Source organism: Oryctolagus cuniculus, chromosome 4 (genome assembly GCF_051225735.1).
Source record: "Oryctolagus cuniculus isolate XC-2025 breed Fujian yellow rabbit chromosome 4, ASM5122573v1, whole genome shotgun sequence".
Lineage (NCBI taxonomy): Eukaryota > Metazoa > Chordata > Mammalia > Lagomorpha > Leporidae > Oryctolagus > Oryctolagus cuniculus.
This window is the reverse complement of record NC_142870.1, coordinates 93,084,043-93,107,121: the sequence shown is the minus strand read 5'-3', so window position 1 is coordinate 93,107,121 and position 23,079 is coordinate 93,084,043. Positions and strand designations below refer to the sequence as shown.

The window sequence follows — 23,079 nt, the reverse complement described above, 5'->3', positions numbered from 1 at the left end:
GGAAGAGGAGCAACCAGGACTAGAACTGGCGCCCACATGGATGCCGGTGCCACAGGTGGAGGATTAACCTAGTGCACCAATGCGCTGGCCCCCACAAATCCATATTCTAACACAGCAGGATAAGTCTTTGAGAGAGGAAAGAAAGCTAGGACTTTAGCTCATAACTGGGATTTTCTTGGAAGCCCAGTACAGGTGGCTAATTTTTTCCCTCAGTGTCCTTGCCTCTGATTCTCATTTTAAAAAGATGTCTGGGACCCACATCTGGGTGTAGTTGGGTACAGGCAGAAGCCAAAAATATTTTTAAACTGTCACTTTTACTGATTGCTTAGTAATCATAGAGCAGACCCAGTTTTTCTGTTTTAAATTTTTTATTTATTTGAAAAGCAGAGAGAGAGAAAGGGAGTGAGAAAGAGAGAAGAGAGGGCTCTCCCATGTGCTGGGTCACCCCCAAATGGTTATACCATCCAGGGCTAGGCCCAGCCAAAGCCAGGAGCCCAGAACCCAATCGGGGTTTCCCATGTTGTACTTGAGCCATCCTTTACTGCTTCCCAGTGTGCACATTAGCAGGGAACTGGATTGGAAATGGAGCAGCCAGAAATTGAACCAAGCACTTTGATATGGGATGTAGTCTTAACTGTTGCACCAGAATGCTCACTCAGAAGGCCCAGGTTTCAAAATTGCTGTTAAAGGCCAACAAATTAGCTAGAAGGGAGGAAGGAGAAGAATAGCTTCTCTTCAAGTAATAACTGTACAAAGTCCTGTGCCACAGAAAGCAGATCTTTGTAGTTTTTGTGTCTTCCTATGAGATAACCACCACAATGCTGAGAGTAGCAAAACCATCCTCCACCACGGCCAAAGTGGGGAAATTCACTAACTCCACTTCCCCTTGTTTCTGCCATACATTTCAGTACCAGGTATGGGGCTTTTTTTTTTTTTTTTTTTTTGTTAACATTTATGCAGTTTACATTGCTTGACCCATAAGTAATACTGGTAAGATTGACTTGACCGTATTACACAGTTTTTACATAGCTCCACCATGCATACAAAGCCTTTTAAACATGGAAAAATTTGGCAGTTTGAATTTTCCATCACTAGGCAATATAAGTTTGGCCATTAACTTATAGACCCTGACTTAAAATATGAACAATCATTTCCTTTGTGAATGCTGTTTATGGTTTCCTAACAAATCTAACAATACAGTGTAACAAAGGTCTTGCAACTCAGGGCCATAAAAATATCAGCTTTAAAATTTAAACTGTACAGTATGTGCATTAATATTTGCACCACTCAATTAATAAGCCACTGAAGTCTGTGGAATGCTACAGTATAAACAGCAAAGGTTTTTTTACAATCTGGAGCTGGAGCTAATACAATGCAATGTTTACCTGGCTAATAAGGAAAGGGGACAAAGTTGGCCTCACACAATAGAATGTACACTGTTAGAGATCAGTGTGACCGTGTGCATGGCTCACAGCAGGACAGGCTGGTCAGGACCTGAGCCAATCTGATTTATGTGGATGACAAACACTATTGCTTTGCACAATTCTCCATCATGTAAAATCAACACCCTCCTCCAGCCACCAGTCTAACAGGTTCTATCCCAGGAAGATAAACTAGGGAAAGCTTACCTTTAAATGTAATTCCAGCACTGTAAACAGAACATGGGTTCTCATTTACATGGACAGAACTCTTTAGTGTTTTGGAAACTCTCCTATGGAAGAAAAAAAGATATGATTACTTGGTTAATGGTTATGTGTTTATTTTTTTATTTTATTTTATTTTATTTATTTTTTTGACAGGCAGAGTGGACAGTGAGAGAGAGAGACAGAGAGAAAGGTCTTCCTTTGCCGTTGGTTCACCCTCCAGTGGCCGCCGCGGCCGGCGCACTGCGGCCGGCGCACCGCGCTGATCCGATGGCAGGAGCCAGGAGCCAGGTGCTTTTTCCTGGTCTCCCATGGGGTGCAGGGCCCAAGCACCTGGGCCATCCTCCACTGCACTCCCTGGCCACAGCAGAGGGCTGGCCTGGAAGAGGGGCAACCGGGACAGAATCCGGCGCCCCGACCGGGACTAGAACCCGGTGTGCCAGCGCCACTAGGCGGAGGATTAGCCTGGTGAGCCACGGCGCCGGCCTTTTTAATTTTATTTTATTTTATTTTTTTTTGACAGGCAGAGTTAGACAGTGGGAGAGAGAGACAGAAAGAAAGGTCTTCCTTTTTCCGTTGGTTCACCCCCCAAGTGGCCGCTGCGGCTGGCGCACTGCACTGATCCGAAGCCAGGAGCTAGGTGCTTCCTGCTGGTCTCCCATGTGAGTACAGGGCCCAAGAACCTGGGCCATCCTCCACTGCCTTCCCGGGCCACAGCAGAGAGCTGGGCTGGAAGAGGAGCAACCGGGACAGAATCCGGCGCCCCATCCGGGACTAGAACCCAGGGCGCCACAGGCGGAGGATTAGCCTAGAGAGCCACGGTGCCGGCCCTAATGGTTATGTTTTAAACATATGGTCTATTGCTACTAGGTTAAGAAATTATACAGTTTTGCCCTTGTAGTCCTTTTTCTTCTTGGACTTAGTTGTCCTCTAAGCAACTGACGGGCAGAAGGTGCAGAAGTTGGACCAGAGAGGTTGTCTGTATAGCCGGTGACTAGGTCTGAGGGATTGGTCGTCCCAGAGAACATTTATGTGCTTCTGAGTTGAAAGAGGAGGAGGAATGCCAGGAATCATTCCATTCATTTCAAGGTGTAGGTTCTACTTCTGCGGAAATGATGATGAAACCTCAATCCTCCCAAGTGGTAGACCTGACTCCTTTCACTCACAGGAGGCTGCACGACTTTGATGCTGTTTTCGTTACCACTGTCATGACATATTCTGGAAACTTGACCCTCTGTGGTCTGGATTGAGACTTGGAACTTTTGAGAATTGGCAGATGTACTAGTTTTCTCTTCAGGCATGGCTTTTTGCTGGACACAGCTCTAAACTCTTTAAGGATTAGGCACTCTTGTGCAGCATCAAAGAGTTCAGAGTTCCCATGTTGCTTATTTTCTCAAAGTCTTCTTCCTCCATTTCCTCAGAGTTTGCAGAGAATATAACAATGACCTTGGCTTGGCTTGCCCATCCACTGCAGCCCCTGTGATATCAAACAAAACTGAAGAATCTTGAGAATCCTGAACATGTTACTCTGGTTTTAAGTCTGACAATGCCCCAGGGAGTCTTCACATCCTGTGTTGGATCATGGCTGTATCCTGAGGCCCTCTGTTCCATATCCAGTTCCTGGAGATTTCTGCTTGCACAGCCTGGGTGCTCACCATAAGGGGAATTGTCAGTCTATCTTGTGATTGTGTCCCAATATGTTTCAGGTCAGTGTTTTTCACTTGAAAGGCTCTGGTTGTTGTGCCTTAATAGGTTTTATTCTTTTTGCCCTAAAATTTTCTGTGTGCCTCAAAGCTATCTTTAAAAAGTATTTATTTGTTAATTTATCTGTTTACTTGAGAGAGAGGGAAGGAGAAAGGCTCCCATCTGCTGGCTCAGCTGGAAGCCAAGAATTCAATTCAGACCACTCATGTGGGTAGTAGGTAGTAGGTAGCACTGCTCATTGGCTTGAGAATACATTTCATGCAACTTGAGGAGGATCTCTGTTATATAATCTTCATGCTTAGCCCTACCCTCAGGGTATTCTGGGATCTCATGCTCTATTGTGCCTTTCTAAAATTCTTCATTAAAAGCTCACTCCTGGACCCGGCACCGTGGCTCACTAGGCTAATCCTCCGCCTTGCAGCGCCGGCACACCTGGTTCTAGTTCCGGTCAGGGCGCTGGATTCTGTCCCGGTTGCCCCTCTTCCAGGCCAGCTCTCTGCTGTGGCCTGGGAGTGCAGTGGAGGATGGCCCAGGTGCTTGGGCCCTGCACCCCATGGGAGACCAGGAGAAGCACCTGGCTCCTGCCATCGGATTAGCGCGGTGCGCCGGCCGTGGCGGCCATTGGAGGGTGAACCAACGGCAAAAAGGAAGACCTTTCTCTCTGTTGTCTATCTCTCTCACTGTCCACTCTGCCTGTCAAAAAAAATAATAATAAAAATAAAAAAAAAGCTCACTCCTTGTCTGGAGAAATTCAGATAGTCTAACTTCCTTTTTTTTTTTTTTTTTCCTTTTCTTTTTCTAACTTCCAAGAAAGAGTGTCATCAGCATGGCATTGAAAGGCCAGGAAACGTAGTTGAGAGCAGAGGATGAGAGGAAAGACTGTCTACATTGTTCCACTGGCCAGCTGCTTTTGCCCATTCACACATTTCTGGCATCTCTCTATTTATTTATTTATTTATTTATTTATGTATTTATTTATTTATCTTGACAGGCAGAGTGGACAGTGAGAGAGAGAGACAGAGAGAAAGGTCTTTCTTTGCTGTTGGTTCACCCTCCAATGGCCGCCGCGGCCGGCTCACCGTGCTGATCCGATGGCAGGAGCCAGGTACTTATCCTGGTCTCCCTTGGGGTACAGGGTCCAAGCACTTGGGCCATCCTCCACTGCACTCCCGGGCCGCAGCAGAGAGCTGCCATGGAAGAGGGGCAACCAGGACAGAATCCAGCGCCCCGACCGGGACTAGAACCTGGTGTGCTGGCCCCGCAAGGCGGAGGATTAGCCTAGTGAGACGCGGCGCCAGCCTGGCATCTCTTGATTAAACTGACTGCACTGCAGTTGTTAGGATTAGAGCATAGTTGTCTTTACCAAGACTGCATGATTTCAAGCAATGAATCTGACCTTGTTGGGAATGAAGGGACATCCCAACACATCGGCTTTACACTAAGCATGCCAGCACTGCCCATCGTAGGTTATCTGCATGGTCGACACCAGTATATTTCCCATAGGTTTCACAGTACTCTGTATAGACTCAAAGTGGCCACAGAAGAATGGGTGGCCATTCTTCAGGAGACACTTTGTCCTCCCCGGACTGTTTCATCCTCAAATCACCAGAAGTGTTACTGGTGCCAGTGGAGACTCTCAGCCTCAGTGCACTCCTCAACAAAATTATCTCATCACATGCTGAGCACAGTGGTTTGAGCCATTCAGCATGATGCCTGTCACAGTGAATTTTTCCATCCTGTTAAAAATAGACGAGCCTGACCAGCAGGTCTTTACACGTGAAACAGACAAAACAGAGTCAGTGTCAGCGTGCTCTGGGACCCCCTTGAGAGGCAAGCACTGCAGTTTCACCTCTGTTTATCTTCAGCCCACACTGCTCACACACAATGTGCATTCCTGATATCTCAGGGCTCTGTGTTACTGCTCTGGGCGAGAGTTTAATCTTTCCTCTTTCAAGTATTCTTTCTTCTGCTAAGCAATTGAGCTCTTGCAATTCCTTTTTTGTCCTTTTCATTCAAACGCTAACAATATTTTACCTCAAGTTGGCGAACTGGTACAAAAGTCCTTTGATTTAATGTTTCTTTCTGGAGCTACTGACCTAAGGACACTTTTCCTCTGGTTATCAAAATACAGCTGGATCAACTCCGGTCTAAGGCTCAGGGGGACCCAGGGTTACTCCTCCAGTGTACTGCTGGAGTCATCATCTAGTATGGAATTTTTCTGACATCCAAACGCAGATTTGCTTATTTTGAACTTGATCACCAAATGTGTTATAATAAAGTTAAAAAGCCAGTTGTCCAGTTCCAGGACAACAAACAATAGTTGCTTCATCTACCAGGAACCTTAGTGAGTGCAGCTGCTGAGATATCTCGATCTTTGATCTTGAACATTTTTTCCTGCACAGTGACCTGCTGAAGAAAGGTCGTGGGGTTCTGCAGTCAGAGAGAACTGGGTTAAAATCTCAGTTCTGGCTTCTTGGGGGTCCCAAGATGGTGGAATAGCAACAGGGTGGTCTGACTCATGTGGGATGCAGTTAATATTTAAAAAGAGGAGGGGCTCGGCACTGTGGCGTGGTGATTGCTCCTCTTCCAGTCCAGCTCTCTGCTGTGGCCTGGGAAGGCAGTGGAGGATGGCCCAAGTGCTTGGGCCCTGCACCCACATAGGAGACAAGGAGGAAGCAGCTGGCTCCTGGCTTCGGATGGGTGCAGCTCCAGCCATTGTGGCCGTTTGGGGAGTGAACCAGCGGAAGGAAGACCTTTCTCTCTGTCTCTTCCTCTCACTGTCTGTAACTCTACCTCTCAAATAAATAAAATCTTAAGAGAAAATAATGAAGACACTACAAGCCCCCCATAGGAACACTACAACATTTCAATGTTAGAAGGTGAAGATGAAATGATTGAGGAAATGCCAGAAACGGAATTCATAAAACTAGTCATTGGACTACTTAGAAGCAATCAGAAGCAAATTCAAGAACTAAAGAAAACTATATATGATATGAATAAAAATGTCTTCCGTGAAATTGAGATATTAAAGAGAAATCAAAATAAATACTAGAAATGAAGAATTCAATAGAGCAAATAAAAAATGGAGTGGAAAGTCTTAACAACAGAGTAGGTGAGGGAGAAGAAAAGAATATCTGAGTTAGAAGACAAATCTCTGGAGATTTCAGAGTCAGACCAAAAATAAGAAGAAATTAGAACACTAAAAAACACTGTTGGAGAGCTACAAAATATTATCAAATGACCCAACATTTGGGTCTTGGGAGTCCCCGAAGGCATGCAAAGACAGAAAGGATTAGAAGGCCTTTTCAGTGAAATAATAACAGAAAACTTCCCTAATTTGGAGAAAGAAAGGGACGTCCAAGTATAGGAAGAACATAGAACTCCCAATTGTGCCGGCCTGCGGCACAATGAACTGGGTCTTCCTGAAACAGAGAGTGGGAATGTGGGGACAAGGACGCAAAGAATGGAGCCAAGACAAGTCCTGATCAAGGCTCATTTATTGAATAAATCCAGTAGTATTTAAACATGACCAGTTGTTTACAAGAAGGAGCACAAAAGATTTACATATCAAAAAGGCTCTTAAGGTTACAAAGAGTTCCCAATAAGGTTCTTAATTATTGATTACAAGGGTACAATAAAACACTTAGGTGATAAATGCAGGTTTCAGGTGTGACTGATTATCTGTATCATCTCTTGTGAAAGGTTTAGGTTCTTCCTGCCTCTTCCCGGGGATCTCCCTAGCCCAATTGTCTGTGCCCGGGAAGTCTCCATTCATATGTTTAAGTGTAAACAAAGGGAGTGACTACCTGTGGCTGCCCACACCAATAGACATGACCAGAAAAAAATCTTCACCACAGCACATTGTAGTAAAACTCTCCACAGTAAAACATAAGAGATTCTAAAATGTGCACAAGAGAAATACCAAATTATATTCAGAGGAATCCCAATCAAACTCACAGTGGACTCCTCATCAGAAACCCTACAGGCTAGGAGAGAATGGCGAGATATATTCCAAGTTTTAAGAGAAAAAAATATCAACCTAGAATACTGTAATCTGCAAAGCTCTCATTTATGAATAAAGGTGAAATAAAGACCTTCCACAACAAACAAAATTGAAAGAATTTGTCACTACCTGTCCAGCCCTACAAAAGATGCTCAAGGATGTGCTACACACAGAAACACAGATACAGAGACATCACTATGAAAGAAGGTGAAAGCAGAAAATCGTTCATTAAAAATACAAAGGAAATCCAAAGTTAAAAATTGGATTATTAATGGAAAAATGACAGGAAGAAGTCATTACATAAAAATAGTCACCTTGAATGTAAATAGCATCAACTCTCCAGTTAAAAGACACAGATGGGACGAATGGAGTAAAAAAGAAAGCCCATCTATTTGCTGCCTACAAGAAACACATCTTACCAACAACAGTACATGCAGACTGAAAGTGAAAGGATGGAAAAAGATAATCCAAGCTAATGGAAACCAAAAAAGAGCTGGTGTAGCCATCCTAATATCAGACAAAAGAGACTTTAACACAAAAACTGTTAAAAGAGACAAAGAAGGACACCATGTAATGATTAAGAGGTCCATTCAACAGGAAGCTTTGATTATTATAAATGTATATGCACTTAATTAAAGAAACCTCAAATAACTAAAGCAATCATATAGAGCAAAAACAAAGCTAGAGGCATCACAATACCAGATTTCAAGATATACTACAGGGCAGTTATAATCAAAACAGCCTGGTACTGATACAAAAACAGATGGATAGGGGGCTGGCGCTATGGCATAGTGGGTAAAGCTGCTGCCTGCAGTGCCAGAATCCCATATGGGCGCTGGTTCAAGTCTCAGCTGCTCCACTTCCAATCCAGTTCTCTGCTATGGCCTGGGAAAGCATAGAAGATGACCCACAGTCCTTGGGCCCATGCATCCATGTGGGAGACCGGGAAGAAGCTCCTGCCTCCTGGCTTTGGACTGGCACAGTTCCAGCTGTTGCAGCCATCTGGGGAGTGAACAAGCAGATGGAAAATCTCTCTCTCTTTTTCTCTCCCTCTCCCTCTCCCTCTCCCTCTCCTTCTCTCTCTGTGTAACTGTGACTTTCAAATAAATAAATAAATAAATCTTTCAAAAAAACCAGATGGATAGACCAATGGAACAGACTAGAAACACCATAAATAAATATAAGCATGTATAACTAACTTATCTTTGACAAAGGAGCTAAAATAAATCCCTGGAACAACGACAGTCTCTTCAACAAATGGTGCTGGGAAAATTGGAGCTTTACATGCAGAATTATGAAGCAAGACCCCTACCTTACACCTTACACAAAAATCCGTTTAAAATGGATTAAATACCTAAATATATGACCCAATACCATCAAATTATTCTAGAACATTGGGGAAACCCTACAAGACATCGGCATAGACAAAGAGTTTTTAGAAAAGGCCCCAGAGGCACAGGCAATTAAAGCCAAAATTGACAATGAGATTACGTCAAATTGAGAAGCTTCTGCACTGCAACAGAAACACTCAGCAAAGTGAAGAGGCAACTGAGAGAGTGGGAGAAAATATTTGTAAACTATGCAACTTATAAAGGATTAATAACCAGAATATATAAAGAGATCAAGAAACTCAGCAACAACAAAATAAGCAGTCTGGTTAAGCAAAGGACTTAAACAGACATTTTTCAAAAGGAGAAATCCAAATGGCCAACAGAAACATGAAAAAATGCTCAGGATCACTAGCTGTCAGAGAAATGCAAATCCAAATTACAATGAAGTTTCACCTCACTCCTGTTAGAATGGCTTTCACAGAGAAATCAACAAACAACAAATGCTGGCGAGGATGTGGGGAAAAAGGTATCCTAATCCACTGTTGGTGGGAATGTAAACTGGTAAAGTCACTATGGAAGATACCTCAGAAATATGAGATACCTCAGAAATGTGAATATAGCCCTACCATATGTCCCAGCCATCCTACTCCTGGGAATATACCCAAGGGAAATGAAATCAGCATATGATAAGGGAGAAGAAAAGAACAAAAATTAAAAATTTTAAATTTTTAAAAACTAAAAAAAAAAAAAACTGTTCCTCAACCATCAACAGAAGAGCTATTCAAAGTCATTGGTTCTCAAAGTATCTATTTTACTCTTATGATTGCCTTATTATTATTATTTCTTATTATTGTCTTGCTTCATAATTCTGCATGTAAAGCTCCAATTTTCCCAGCACCATTTGTTGAAGAGACTGTCGTTGTTCCAGGGATTTATTTTAGCTCCTTTGTCAAAGATAAGTTAGTTATACATGCTTATATTTATTTATGGTGTTTCTAGTCTGTTCCATTGGTCTATCCATCTGGTTTTTTTGAAAGATTTATTTATTTATTTAAAGCTCTTTCATGAGCTTTTTGTACCTCCATGTTTATTGTAGCTCAATTCACAGTAGCAAAGGTGTGGAATAAAATAAAATACCCACCAATTGAAGACTGGATAAAGAAATTATGGGATATGTACACCATGGAATACTACACAGCAGTAAAAAAAAATTTGGTCATTTGCAACAAAATGGATGAAACTGGAAAACATCATACTTAGTGAAATAAGCCAGTCCCAGAGGAACAAATTCTATATGTTCTCCCTGACCTGTGATAACTAATAGAGAACCTAAAAGGCAATCATAAGAGTAAAATAGATACTTTGAGAACCAATGACTTTGAATAGCTCTTCTGTTGATGGTTTAGGAACAGTTTTTTTTTTTAGTTTTTAAAAATTTAAAATTTTTAATTTTTGTTCTTTTCTTCTCCCTTATCTTATTTTACTTATCTTTTTTCTTTTGTGCTAATCATTGAACTCTTTACTTAACATAGAATTAGCCATATGTGTATAAAGTTAATTGAAAATAGATCTTAGTAAAAAATAAGAGTGAGAATAAGAAAGGGAAGAGAAGAGGGGTGGGAATGTGGGAAGAAGTGCAGACATGGTAGAAAGAATTAGCATGTTCCTAAAGTTGTAGTTGTGAAATGCATAAAGTTTGTTACTGTAATGCAGTATAGTTCTGCATACATTCCTACAGACTTACTTCTAAGGGTACAGTTTAAAAACTTTCATGGGGTCCAGATTCCCTTAAGCTGAGTGGTAAAAATAGCAGTTTAAGTGTGATAGAGATCATATGGGTAGAATTAAGTGGTAAAGTGATCATATAGATAGTGTCAAATAAGTTCTAAGATGATACTTAGGTTTCTGGTCAAGTGTTAAAGTGATCATATAAATAGGAAAGTGTATAGTAATAATAATAGAATTAAAAAGGAGTGAATGCTCCAACATGGAAAGAGTCCATACAGCAGACTCATAGAATGACAGTCACCTTAAGTAGCACTCTGATCTCAGAATTGACCCTTATGGCATTCTTATCTGGCTGAAAAGCCCAAGGGAGCATTTCAGGTATGGAAGGCCAAGACACTGCAGCAAAAATTGTTCCACATGAAGGACCTCTGTGGGTGAGACCTCTGTGGAAAAAAGTGGCCACTAAAGAAGGATGTGCTTTTCTCTGAAGGGAGGAGACAACTTCCACTTTGTTTATAGCCTTGTCAAGTTAGTGAATCCAAAAGGCTTCCATAGCCTAGGCAGCTCACGTCAAGAGCCTTGAGTGATCACTGACATCATTCATAAGAGTGTTAATTGTTAAATAAACAAGAGTCACTGTGCACTAACTTCCCACACAGGACCTCTGTCCTCAAAGAGTTGTATTATGATACTTAATAGTAAAACCTGTTCTCAGAGAATTACTTCCTTTTAGTGTGTTAAATGGAGGATATGCTTATGTCTTATGGTTATAAGTTATATTATTATGTCTCATAAGTTATAGTTATGTATCATTCTTGGGTTCTTCTTTAAAGATAATTAAGTTTCTAAAAAGAAAGAAGGGGAAAAGGAAGGGAAAAAAGAAATAAAAAGAAAAAAAAACGGAGGAGAAAGAGAAAAAAATAAAGCAAAATGACCTTCGAGATGCAACAATTTTGAACAGCCATTGTCTGGATTATTGAGGAGCAATTTTTCTTTTTTTTTCTTTCTCATACAAAGCACTGAACTCTTTACCTAGAATAGAGTTAACCTCTCTATATAAATTAAATGAAAATAGACCTTAGTAAAAATCAAGATAGGGAACAGGAGAGAGAAGAGGAAAAGGGGTGGGAGAGTAGGTGGGAGGGCAGGTATGATGGGAAGAATTACTGTGTTCCTAATGTATTTATGAAATGCATGCAAATAAATTTTAAAAAATGAAAATTAAAAAAAAACTAGTTCTGATACCTACTAGCTGAGTGAGATTGGGGTGAGTTCTGTGAACTCTCTGTAGTTCATTGTCCCAATCTGTGAAATGGGCATGATAATAGGCATATGGTGAGGATTGGATTAAAAACATGTAAATCATATGGCCTGATGTACAGTAGCTCTCCCTTACTAAAGGGGGATGTGTTCCAAAATCCACAGTGGGTGCCTAAAATCATATATAGTGCTTACTGAACACCATATTTATTGTATTTTTTCCCTACATATACCTATGATAAAATTTAATTTATAAATTAGGCATAGTAAGAGGTTATAAACAACTAATAATAAAATAGAACAATTCTAACAATGTATTAAATGTTATGTGACTGTTGTCTCTATTTTTTTTTTTTTTTGACAGGCAGAGTGGACAGTGAGAGAGAGAGAGACAGAGAGAGAGGTCTTTCTTTGCCGTTGGTTCACCCTCCAATGGCCGCCGCGGCTGGTGCACTGCGGCCGGCGCACCGCACTAATCCGAAGGCAGGAGCCAGGTGCTTCTCCTGGTCTCCCATGGGGTGCAGGGCCCAAGCACCTGGGCCATCCTCCACTGCACTCCTGGTCCATAGCAGAGAGCTGGCCTGGAAGAGGGGCAACCGGGACAGAATCTGGCGCCTCGACCGGGACTAGAACCCGGTGTGCCGGTGCCGCTAGGCAGAGGATTGGCCTGTTGAGCCACAGCGCCGGCCCTGTTGTCTCTCTTTCAAAACATCTTAGCATACTGTTCTCACCCTTCTCCTTGTAAGGGAGAATACAATGTGAATTGATAATATAATATGCCTATGTGCTGAAGTGAAGTGATATGGATGAATGGATGATGTAGGCATTGTGACAGTTTTTTTTTTTTTTTTTTTTTTTTTTTACAGGCAGAGTGGACAGTGAGAGAGAGAGACAGAAAGAAAGGTCTTCCTTTTCCGTTGGTTCACCCCCCAAATGGCTGCTACCGCCGGCCAGCGCTCTGCGCCGATCCGAAGCCAGGAGCCAGGTGCTTCTCCTGGTCTCCCATGGGGTGCAGGACCCAAGCACTTGGGTCATCCTCCACTGCACTCCCAGGCCACAGAAGAGAGCTGGACTGGAAGAGGAGCAGCCGGGACAGAATCTGGCGCCTCGACCAGGACTAGAACCCGGGATACCAGCGCCGCAGGCAGAGGATTAGCCTAATGAGCTGCGGCACCGGCCAAGTGACTGAGTATTAGGCCTCTGTGTAAGGGTTAGTTGAACACAAGTGCCATGATACTGTGATAGTTGATCTAAAAGCCAAAATGACTAACAGTTGACTCATGGGCATCCATAGCATGTGTACACGGTACAAAGTGATGATCTACATATCAGGTGGGATTGAGAGGAGGATGTGAAATTTCATCACTGCTAAGAACGGTACCCATTTAAAATTTATGAATCATTTTCCATCCAATATTTCCCATCCAATATTTTCAGGCTGCAGTTAACTGCAAAAGGTGATACTGTGGATAAGGGGAAACTACTTTATACCATGTATTTAATAAATAGTAGTCCCCTCCTATTTTATTTTTCTGTTATTGCAAGGACTAAGCCAGGCTGGTATTGCCATCTCAGACAAAGTGCTGGAATCACTATTCTCATAATTGGAGCATGACTTTGAGGAAAAATGATTCTCAAACTGTACCATACACCAGAATCACACAGAAGGTTTGATAAAACAGATATTTCTGGTGCCTGGAATTTCTGACTGGGGAAGAGCCTGAGAATTTGCATTTTGAACAATTTCTCAGATGATACTTAGGCTTCTGGCCTGAAAACACATTTTTAGAACCACTGGCCTACAAGATTTTGCTACTTTTTCTGTCCTGACCACTCCTACTCCTCCTTTGGAGCTCAGCTTTGTTTTCATATCGTCAAGAAAGGCTTTCTTCTTGAAGTCCACGTTAGGCCTTCATCCTCTTTGCTTTCAAAGCTCCCTGGACTTCTTCAGCCATAGGACTTATCACAATGCTCTGCAATTGTCTTGCTAACTTGGCTGTATCCCACAACAGATAGTAACTATCTTGGAGAGGAGACATGTCTGCCCTAATCATGGCTGTATCTCCAACACCTTGCTCAATGCCTGAGACATACTAAATGCTCAATAATTGCATGTAGAGTGAATGAGTGAGCCAGACCCTGGGTTGCTAGGATCACAGCCTACATAATCCTGATGGGAGCACGTTAAAGAAATAATTTATAGTAGTTTCCAGTCAAGTCTAGGGATCAGTTCCAGGAATATCAGCAGGCCATATCAGGAACTGCATGCCTGTACCTCTGGAGCAGGGTCTAGGCTCTGGAAGGACTTTGGTCTTGGGGAGCAGGACAGAGAACAGTGTCACTGAAACTGAGAAAGAACTTGAGACTTAATTTCGGACTAAGGTGCTTGATCCAAAAAATCCCAAGCGTTTAAAATATTAGTGGTTCCATTCTTGTTTTAAGAGTCAACATGTGGTCTGTTTTTCTGAGTAGTTTAAGAAGAGGTATATGGCCGGCACCATGGCTCACTAGGCTAATCCTCCGCCTGCGGCGCCGGCACCCTGGGTTCTAGTCCCGGTCGGGGTGCTGAATTCTGTCCCGGCTGCTCCTCTTCCAGTCCAGCTCTCTGCTGTGGCCCAGGAGTGCAGTGGAGGATGCCCAAGTGCTTGGGCCCTGCACCCCATGGGAGACCAGGAGGAAGCACCTGGCTCCTGGCTTCGGATTGGCACAGCGTGCTGGCCGTAGCGGCCATTTGGGAGGTTAACCAACTGAAAAGGAAGACCTTTCTCTCTGTTTCTCTCTCTCACTCTCTAACTCTGCCTGTCAAAAAAAGAAAAAAGAAAGAAAAAAAAAAGAAGAAGAGGTATCTTTTCTTACTAAATGGTGTGTCATAAATATCAGGTCAAGTTGGTCAATACTGTTCAAATCTTTGATATCCCTACTGATTTTCTGTTTACTTATTCTATCAATACTGTTCTGGATATATATTTATCCTTTTAGTTCAATCAGTTTTTCTTCATGTGTTTTGAAGTTATGTTATTAGATGCAGACATGTGAAGGATTGTTATATATTTTTGATGAAGTGATCATTCTATCATTATGAAATGTTTTCCTTCATCCCTTTGTAAGGTTCAGAAGTCTAACCCTGACTGATATTAATATACTCACTCCAATTTCCTTTGTAAAATATATGTTTATTCATTTGGAAGGCATGGGGAGAGAGAGGGAGAGGGAGAGAATGCTCTCCCATTTGCTTGTTCACTTCCCAGATGCCCAAAACAGCTAGAACTGAACCAGTTTGAAGCCAGGAACCCATAACTCAACTGGATTTTCTACATGGGTGGCAGGGACCCAAATGCTTCAGCCATTAGCAGTAAGTGTGCATTAGCAGGCAGCTAGAATTAGAAGAAGCTGAGCTGGAATTTTTTTTAAAGATTTACTTATTTATTTGAAAGTTAGAATTACATAGAGAAAGGAGGAAAGGCAGAGAGAGAGAGGTCTTCCATCTGCTGATTCACTCCCCAACTGGCTGCAACAGCCAGAGCTGCGCCCATCCAAAGCCAGGAGCCAGGAGCCTCCTCTGTGTCTCCCATGTAGGTGCAGGGGCCCAAGGACTTGGACCATCTTCTACTGCTTTCCCAGGCCATAGCAGAGAGCTGGATCAGAAGTGGAGCAGTCAGCACTTGAACTGGTGCTCTGATATGGGATGCTGGTATGGCAGGCAGCAGACTGACCTGCTGCAGAACAATGCAAGCTCCATGGTTATGTTTTAATCTACCACTAGACCTTTGGTTTTTTTCATTTGTACGATCAACTCTGTTCATTTTTTCCTATTTTTCTGGTTTCCTTTTCGGTTGAATATTTTATATCCACAATTGGCTTATTATCCACAACCCTTTATCTAATTTTTAGTGGTTTCACTAAATTTTACGATGTCCATATTTAATTTATCTCAGTATGTTTTCAAATGAGTATTCTACTGTTTCATGTGTAATGTAAGAAACCTATAACATTACACTTCCATTTCCCCCTTTTTGCTATTTGTGTTATTTTGATCATGTATTTTACATGTATGTGTGTTATAAACCCTGCCATATCTCATTATTAATTTTGCTTTTTTTTCTTTTTTTTCCTTTTTTTATTTATTTTTAAACTTTTATTTAATGAATATAAATTTCCAAAGTACAGCTTATGGATTACAATGGCTTCCCCCCCCATAATGTCCCTCCCACCCGCAACCCTCCCCTTTCCCACTCCCTCTCCCCTTCCATTCACATCAAGATTCATTTTTAATTTTGCTTTTTTTTTTTAAAGATTTATTTATTTACTTGAAAGTCAGAGTTACACAGAGAGAGAAGGAGAGGCAAAGAGAGAGAGAGAGGTCTTCCATCCACTGGTTCACTCCCCAGTTGGCCACAATGGCTGGAACTGCACCGATCTGAAGCCAGGAGCCAGGAGCCAGGGGCTTCTTCCGGGTCTCCCACATGGGTGCAGGGGCCCAAGGACTTGGGCCATCTTCTACTGCTTTCCCAGGCCATAGCAGGGAGCTGGATTAGAAGTGGAGCAGTCAGGACTCAAACCAGCGCCCATATGGGATGTCAGTACTGCAGGTGGCGGCTTTACTCACTACGCCACAGCGCCAGCCCCTGAGGATTTTTACATCTATGTTCATCGGGAAATTAGTCTGTAGTTCTCTTTCTCTATTGTGTCTTTTTCTGATTTAGGAATTAAGGTGATGATTGCCTCATAGAAGGAGTTTGTGGGGATTCCCTCTCTTTCAATTGTTTTGAGTAGCTTGAAAAGAATTGGAATTAATAACAATTATGATTACATTTCTAGCCATTCATATTCTTACTAGCCTATTTTATTAAAATTCATCATGGAGTTTTAGTTTCCTGAAATTTCTTATGGTATTTCATATTTCTTAATTTTAAAATTTTTAGATTCATTTGTTTATTTATCTGAAAAGCAGAGTGACAGAGAGACAGGGAGAGACAGAGAGAGCTCTTGTATTCAATGGTTCACTCCCCAGATGTCCACAGTATCCAGGTCTGGGCCAGGCTGAAGCTCCAGAAGCTGTGAACGCTCTCCTGGTCTCTAACATGGTGGCTGGGCCTCATGTACTTGTACCATCTCTGACTGCCTCCTAGGTGCATTAGCAGGAAGTTGGTTCAGAAGAGGAGTAGCTGGGCCTTAAACCAGCATTTGGTACGGGCTGTTGGCATCATGAATGACAAATTAACCTGCTGTGCCACAACACCAGCCGCTTTTTGTACCTGAATTACTATTTCTTGCAATGTATATCTAAACTTTGGGTGATTGCTAATCTTATTTTTGTTTACCCATATTATTTGTTTCTGTAGTGAACATGCAGAAATGACAGCTTTTACAAATAAGAAAAATATGATATATATTATAATGGTAGGAGTTATAATGGTAATAAAATGAAATAGAAGAGGGCAACACCATTGTATCTTCATGACAAAGGATTTATTAAAATAGAGGAACATGGATTATTGTCTAGCTGATTTTTTTAAAAGATTTATTTATTTATTTGAATGTCAGAGTTACACAGAGAAGGAGAGGCTGAGAGAGAGAGAGAGAGAGAGAGAGGTCTTCCATATGCTGGTTCACTCCCCAACTGGCTGCAACAGCCGGAGCTGCTCTGATCCGAAGCCAGGAGCCAGGAGCTTCTCCGGGTCTCCCACGGGGGTGCAGGGGCCCAAGGACTTGGGCCATCCTCTATTGCTTTCCTAGGCCATAGCAGAGAGCTGGATTGGAAGTAGAGCAGCTGGGACTAGTACCGGCGCCCATATGGGATTCTGGCACCGCAGGCGGCAGCTTTACCTGCTATGCCACAGCGCCGGCCCCTAGCTAATTTTTCACATGGATTCCCTAAGCTCTCCTGTGTGTTGACTGGAACATTTTATTCTCCTTAGCCATGACTGAAAAAGCCACATAAGATTTGCATGACAAGGAATAGTCTTGGCACAATACAGGTAGTTTGGATTTGCTAAATACATAATGATGCCATCTTGATATTTTTTCCTTTTATTTCTAATGATTTTGTTTATTTATCTGAAAGGTAGAGTTATAGACAGAGAGAGGGAGAGACAGAGAGAAAGGTCCTCCATCTGCTTGTTCCCTCCCCAAATGGCCACAATGCCTGGAGCTGGGCTGATCCAAAGCCAGGAGCCAGGAGCTTCCTCCTGGTCTACAACTCTCATCTTTGTTAGTGGTTTTATTCAGTAAAAGGACTAACTGGAGGAGATTCTTGTCTGATTTCTGTTTTTAATGAAAATGTGTTGACTTTACTTCTGGACATGACGGAATAATAAAGGCACTCCAACCTTACGCAGCTAGAGTATAACCACAGTTTTTGGAATTTGGGTGGCAGACAATGTAGATGTGTGATCTCTGAGGGAAGGGAAATGAATGAAGTGAGTTCTGTGATTGACCCAGAGTACTGCCAGGACTCAGTGCAGGCAGAGGGAACACAGCCCTGCAACCATTCTGAGTTCAAAACATAACTCAGAGTCCAGGGAGCTCAGAGCAGCTAGAAGTGGTGGGGCAGATTACAAAAGACGAGGGAGCTGCACAGAGAGGCCTGGATATTTACAGAAAGACTCCATGAGTCTTTGGTTCAATGATCTGCACATGTGTGAAAGGAAATCACGGAGGCAGCAGTCGGTGGCTCAAGCACTTAGTTCCCTGCCGCCCACGTGGGAGACCTGAATTTAATTCTTGGCTCCTGGTTCAGCCCAGCCCAGCCCAGCCCTGACTGGTGCAGGCATTTGGGGAGTAAACCAGCAGATGGGATCTCTATTTGAAATAAATACCAAAATTTTTTAAAAATTCGGCTGAAGATTTATAAATTATGTTAATATTTCACTTCAGGAAATTAAATTTTGATGGTTGCTATAGTTTTACATTCTGCCTGTATTTGCTTTAAATAGTATTTTTCTTTAACTTATTTTGGCTTTTTAATTTCAAGTTAAAAATTGTTATAAATTCAGTTTAACAAATGGTTTTATTTTTCTGAAGTCAATATAAGCATTCAATAATGGAATATTTATTCAGCTTTAAAAAAGTGAAATTCTGTCATTTGCATCAAAATAGAACTGGGGGACAACATATTGAGTGAAATAAGTCAGAAACAGAAAGACAAATATCACATGTTTTCCTTTATATGTGGGACCTAAAATTTTAAAAAAATTAATAAATAGAAACAAAAAAGAAAGAAATGCCTGTGTTTATCAGTTTTGCTGCGAATACAGACTTTGTCAAACTTGGTTTTTAATCTTTGTCAAATAAATTATTCATTATATGCTACTATAACCTTACTGATTTGGTCACTATTTTAAAATTTACTTCATATGAGTGAAGCTGAACATCTTTTCATTCGATTATTGTTGATAACCCTTGCCTGTTTTCTTGCTCAGCTATGATCCTTTTGCTTTTTATTTTTGAACTCTATATTTAGTGGAGCATTAAGCCTTTGACTATAATGTAAATTAAAAATATATATCTTGGAAGAAGGACCTGTATTCTAACTGTATAAATACTTCAATAAAAACTCATTTAAAAGAAAAATATATAAGCGTTGTTGGTCATTTTTTCTTGTACAATATATATTTACTTATGCAACTATTCCAAATATTTATTGGAATTTACCTTAAGCCAGGTAGAGTGGAAAATGCTCCTTTTTTTTTGTTTTTGGAAGATTTATCTTCTATTTATTTGAAAGGCAGAGTTAGAGTGAGAGACAGAGAAATGGCTACAACAGTCAGGGCTATGCCAGACAGAAGCCAGGAGCCAGGAGCTTCCTCTGGATCTCCCATATGCAGGGGCTTTGGGCTATCTTCTTCTGCTTTCCCCGGCTCGTTAACAGGGAACTGGATTAGAAGTGGAGCAGGTGAGTCTCAAACTGTTGCCCATATGGGGTGCTGGGGTCATAGGCAGTGGCTTTTTCCACTACGCCACAACACTGGCCCTGGCAAATACTCATTTCAATTACATATTCATGTATCATATGAATCATAATAGAGACCACACTTTTGCTTACTGTGTGTTGTGGTAAGAACATTTTGAAAGCATTGTTCAACATATTTAGGTACTTAACACATATACTAAGCGTCTTCAAAGGGTTCATGGAAAATGCATATTATGAAGAAACTGCTCATGGATTTAAGAGGTTTTTTTTTGCACTAAATAAACTTATCTTTTCATTCCATTTTCCGTGAACTTTTGACATTTCCTTGTATACACAGAAACAAGGAACAGAGCCAAGAATTCAGCAAGCACACATTGCCGTGATGTAGTATTGTCCCTGCTGGCTACCCTCTGCTTTCACAGGGTCGTAGGTGCAATCTTAGGGAAGATTTGATTCTGACTTCCAGAAATGTGCGCCAAGATGCTGAAGCTAAATGACACACAAGGATGCTAGGGTGTTTCATGGACTCTAAGGCTAGTCTCATGCAGCACCAGAAACAGGTGCTAGAAACCAAGTTGTCTCTCCCTGTCTTTGCCTCAATTTATGAGGCATCCAGTTCTTTCATTTCTGTTCTCTCTGAGAATGCTGTGTGTTGTGGTAAGAACATTTTGAAACCTTTCTTCAGTGTATTTAAGGGGCTTAACACAAATACTAAGCATTTTCAAAGCATTTATGGAAAATGCATATTATGAAGAAACTTTTTTTCTTTGCTTCCTCAACTTCCCACATCATATCCTCCTAAGGGTGTACTCATAAAGCCTGATTTAAGGGCTGTATCTTATTCCAAATTTTCACAAAAGACAATTTGATTGGCCCAGCCTGGTCAAGTATCTATCCTATATCAACCAAAGGTGGCCAAGAAAGTGAAGCCAAGAGAACATGTCTATGGAAATTACTCCCATGGGAAAGGGCAGTTCTGAGGAGAACCCCAAAAGGAATCTCCTATAACCATATGTGATCAGTGTTCGTTGTGAGAACTCCCATGAAGAGAAAGATCATCACAACAATAATTAATTAATTACTGTCTGTCTTATTCTAAGAAAGAATATGAGGTAGCTAAGTCTATAAGTCTATGCTTAGGTGCAGACTTTAATATAATATGCTTGGAAGATAAATTTAGCATAAAAATGCTTCAATACAAAATTATTAAAATTTCTGAGCATGGTTCAGTAGTTTGAGTTATTGTCTTGGGTGGAAAGTCTGATTCCCACTGTTTCTGGGTAAATGCAGGAACAAAAAAAAGTGACATTTTGGCTGGTTTCTTTTTTACTACATACAATCTGTGCTTTAGCCAAAACTATATTAGTAAGAAAATGTGGCAAAACAAGAATTAGTAAATCAATTTGAATTTAACCAACAGAGGGAGTTGGTTTGAGATATTTAAAGTATTTCAGTCAATGTAATGTTTTGATGAACGAATTGTTAAAGTCTCACAAGGAAATGAAATTCAGTTTTCTGGCTTTTACTGTGTGTTTCTATGTGACCATAGATAATAGCACCTCCTAGTGCGGGTGTTAAACATTTTAGGTCAAATATCTTCTTGTTTTACTGTTAAGTGAGATGGGGAAGTGAAATATGGAACAAATCATTGCTGTGGACAGGAAGCAATAGCAAGGCAAATCACCATTGTTCTTTTGCATTGTTGTTATATTTTTACTGGAAATGTTTTTTTTACGGCAATGCCCTTTGGTATCATCATTTAATTATTCAGTAACACATTTGTCTGGTATAACCCAGTCCCCACCTGGGACTGAGTATTTCTGTTCCCCTGGGGAAAGACTCTGATCTTGAGCTAATTTGCATGACTTCAGATGACTGGGAAAAGGAGATAGTTACTTTCCACCTAGGGGGAGAAGGGTAATCTAGAGGGAATCTCAAAAAGTTTGTGGGAAAATGGAATTAAAAGTTAAGTTTATTTTGGCATGCAAATTTTTTGAAATCCATGTATAATTTTCACATATTACACATTTTCCGTGAACTAACTTTTTGAAGTACCCTTGTATTTCAAAAGGCATAGGTGTATTTCCTTTTGTGTGATTAAAATTGGGAAGTCGAATGTTAAGGGTTAAGTAACAACGCACTACATTAGGTTGAGCCATGGATGAAATGGGCCTTAGGGATAGGTGCAGCTTGGAGGACTATCTAATAACTCCAAGCTAGACTCTTGGATCGCCTTGTTTCTTTGTGAGGGGAAATAACAATTTGTAGCATTGGAGTCTCTTTGTGAAGACTTTTTGAGAGAACACAATAGTGAACTCCTGTCAGCCTTCCTTCAACAGAGGTTGTCTTAGAGAGGCCAACGTACAGGGCTCAGCCAGTGCCTCTTCTGCGACAAGTCAGAGCTTAGAGATGACTGGAGGGATTCCACCAATGAGTCGCCAGGGAAGGTGCATGCAAGCGCTGTAGTTAGATGATGGACGCAGTAATGTGAGAACTGGAAGTTCTTGAATGTAGGGGCATCAGTAAAATCATTGGAGAAGACTTCAGGAAAGGCTTGTACTCTAAGTGAGGTGGGAAGAATAGCTCTGTTCCTGTAGCTCTGCCTTCTTCTGGGTCATTCCCACTTCATTACCAACTGACTACTGTGTCTCTCTTTAAAAACCTTCACTAGATGCCCTGTCTCCCTCCAGCTGTCAGACTGTGTCTCTGCCCCCTTTTTTGGAAAAACTGAGAAACTCTACCTACACTCTGCCTCCAATTCTTTACCTTCTTTCAGCCTACTCTATCTTTAGTTGGCTTTGGTTTTATAAAAGAGCACCCTGAATCAATTATGTAAAATAAATTGGGGATGGATTAGCTGAGATAATAAGAACTTCATAGGTAGAGAAGTTTCCTGATTTGTGCTCTGGCTTTGCTTTACTCTTTGGAGGTGGCTTTATGCTCAGGCTGGTGCCAAAATAGTGTCTCAGAGTGAGGTGTCACAGCAGAAATGACAATAGCCAATGGAAGAAGAGCTGTTTTTTCCCTGTGTCTTTTTTTTTAAAGATTTATTTGAAAAAGCAGAGTTAGAGAGGAAGAGCTGGAGACGGAGAGACCTCCCATATGCTGGCTTACTCCCCAGATGGCCACAATGAGCTAAGAACTTCATCCAGGTCTCCCAAATGGATGCAGGGGCCCAAGCACTTGTGCCACCCTCTGCTGCTTTCCCAGGCACTTTAGCAGCAAGCTGGATTGGAATTAAAGCCACCAGGACACGAACTGGCACCATATGGGATGCTGGCATCACAGGTGGCATCTTAACCCATTACTCACAACACTGACCCCCCCGACTTGGGTCTCTTTTTAACCAAAAATGAGAACCTTACAGAAATCCTTCAACAGACTTCATTTTGGACAGCATTGTATCACATGCCCATTTTTGAATACACCATTACCTAAAGGAAGTGGCTCATAGTGGTTGGCTTGGACCAGTCACACTTTACATTGGAGCTGTGGTAG

General features: G+C 41.5%; 1 long non-coding RNA gene and 1 pseudogene across 2 annotated transcripts in view; one reads left to right on the top strand and one right to left on the bottom strand.

Moving 5' to 3' along the window:
- LOC138849452 (uncharacterized) overlaps positions 1-23,079 on the top strand; it is a 90,449-nt gene that overhangs the window by 20,481 nt on the left and 46,889 nt on the right. The window contains exon 3 of one of the 2 annotated variants that reach the window (XR_016233192.1): positions 16,691-17,093. The exons of the other annotated variant lie outside the window; for it this stretch is intronic. This is a non-coding gene — a long non-coding RNA (uncharacterized LOC138849452). Of the gene's footprint in view, positions 1-16,690; positions 17,094-23,079 lie in introns of those variants that run through there. 2 annotated transcript variants of the gene reach the window in all.
- On the bottom strand, positions 2,723-5,676 carry LOC100337995 (prickle-like protein 1 pseudogene; annotated as a pseudogene).